The sequence below is a fragment of the Gekko japonicus genome, unplaced genomic scaffold (assembly GCF_001447785.1).
Source record: "Gekko japonicus isolate JY-2015 unplaced genomic scaffold, Gekko_japonicus_V1.1 scaffold147, whole genome shotgun sequence".
NCBI classification, from domain to species: Eukaryota; Metazoa; Chordata; class Lepidosauria; order Squamata; family Gekkonidae; genus Gekko; species Gekko japonicus.
This window is the reverse complement of record NW_015163607.1, coordinates 536,462-538,803: the sequence shown is the minus strand read 5'-3', so window position 1 is coordinate 538,803 and position 2,342 is coordinate 536,462.

Sequence of the window (2,342 nt, the reverse complement as noted above, 5' to 3'; positions counted from 1 at the left end):
TAAAGGTTTATTGGCAACAATTTATGCCCAACTACACGATCATCTCTGGAAGGGCTCTTCATCGACCATGGAATCCTGGCAGAAGGATTGCGGAGTTACCTTTACAGAGGTGCAATGGCTGACAATTTGGTCTTCCAGTATGTTTAAAACTAGAGATACGAATTTGAAATTACAACACTACAAATTATTCGTAAGGTGGTACCTTACCCCTGACAAGTTGTTCCATTGTAAATACAAAACTACTCCCTTCTGTTGGAAAGGTTGCGGTAATAAAGGCACATTAGTACACTTCTGGTGGGATTGTCCCCGAATTAAAAAGTTTTGGACTACGGTCATTGCTGAAATAAAGAAAATAACTAATTGTGAGATTCCAAATACACCTGCATCTCTTTTGTTACATTTTTGGCCAGGTCTGAAACTGTCTAAACAGAACGATGAGTTAATTTCTACTATGCTAATGGATGCAAAAAACTTAATTGCTTTAAATTGGAAATTGTTTAAGGTACCAAATCTGTCACAATGGAGATCTAAACTGTGGGACTTGATAGTTTCAGATAAAATCGCTATGCAATTAACAGCTTGTGACAATCCAAAAGGTGTTAATAATTTTTTGGAAAAATGGTTTGTGTTTTTTTATTATCTTACTGCTTGTCAACCCCGATTATATGCACTATCTCAGAAATATAGTGAATTTGTATTTTATTAACAAGTATTGTGCGTATGGATAACATTTCTCTTCTTGTTTATTAGATGTTGTTGATAGATACTGTATACAACTAACAAGTAATACAGGATGTAAAAATATATAAAACTCAATAAAAATGCTATTAAAAAAAACCAACTTCCCAGAACTATTTAAACTGCTGCAAATTTATTTATTTATAGAGGCTCATCCAGATCGCACCAAGCCTCCAGTGTGACTGCAGCTTCAGATGACTAAAGACACACCGAAAAAAAAAGATTTAACCATTTTCAGAACAAGCAGGTGCTATGGCACATCATTCCATATGGATACATCTTTGCAGAGCATTGTTTCTAAACACTTCCGAACAGGTGAGAAGAACAGCATGCAGTCAACAGCCTTATCTGCATTACAAACTGAAAGTGGCTTGAGACTGGCTGTGTTTCTGTAGCACCCCGGGAACACCAGTGGTTTGATCCAGCAGGCTCTTATGTTCTTAAATAGTTAAATCAGTTGAGGTTTGTGAAGATAAGGATCCTTTGCTAGTTAACCAGAATTCCTTAGGGCTACATTCAGATTTCATGATGAACCTCTGTCTGTGATGGCCACACATGCAATTTTTGCTAAGTTCACAAGTTTCCTTCTTTTCCCTTGTGTCTAGAGCTTGTTTGAAGGCTTCCTGCTTTGGAAAGCCTTGAATCAGACTCCAGTTCACTGTGACATGTGAGCGCGGGCGCCTGAAAAAACTCAATTTTGTTTCCTCCACTCAACCAGGAATCTAAACTGTGCTGAAAACTGAAGTTTAGAATCCCAGTTTGTAGAGGGTGGAAACAAGCTCTCAGTTCCACTTTGTGCATGGTGGGAAGCAGAAGGAAGGAGGGAGCATGTCTGTAGGGCAAGCAGCAGCATTTGTGCCCATCATGACAAACACAGGTTTGTTGTGATGTATGAATGAGGATGCAGAGTGAGCAGAAGACAGGCCCACTGGTGAACCCATGGGTAGTTCTACCTAGCACTTGTGGGTTGCTAGAATTTTTCCAAAAATGTTGGACAATGTGGACTTTTAGGTGCAGTTTTTATTTTCTTAAACAGAAGTGCATGCTGAGGATTACTTAACTCAGATGAGTTATGCATTAACTGTTAAGAGATCCTGAACAGGTACTCAAGCTTGTAAAATGCATCAACAGAGAATGGGGATCTTCCAGTTTTTGTTTTTTTTAAAGAGAACCACACAAGTCTGATGTCCGCTCACTCCTATCTTAAATGGGAGCTCTGTCAAATGATCCTATACATATTAGCTTGGAAGGAAACCCCACTGAATTTAGCAGCACTTACTGCCGAGTAAGTAGGCATAAAATTGTGGCCTTAAATATGTTTGATATTGCTTTAAGAGTACACTTACAATGTAAATAGAGTCACTATGAGGTATGCCTTTGCATCTCCCAGCAGAAGTTGCACAATAAGATAGACCCTTGCGGTAATACCAACTCTGACAGACAGGGACACATCCAATGCTAGTTCTTGATATACTTTACAGAAATGTTTTAATGCTAGTTCTTGATATACTTTACAGAAACAAATCTACCACAACTGTGTTAATTCTCAGTCTGAGTCCCCCAGCACAGTTTAACATAAGTTATCAGGCCAAGCGACACTCCTG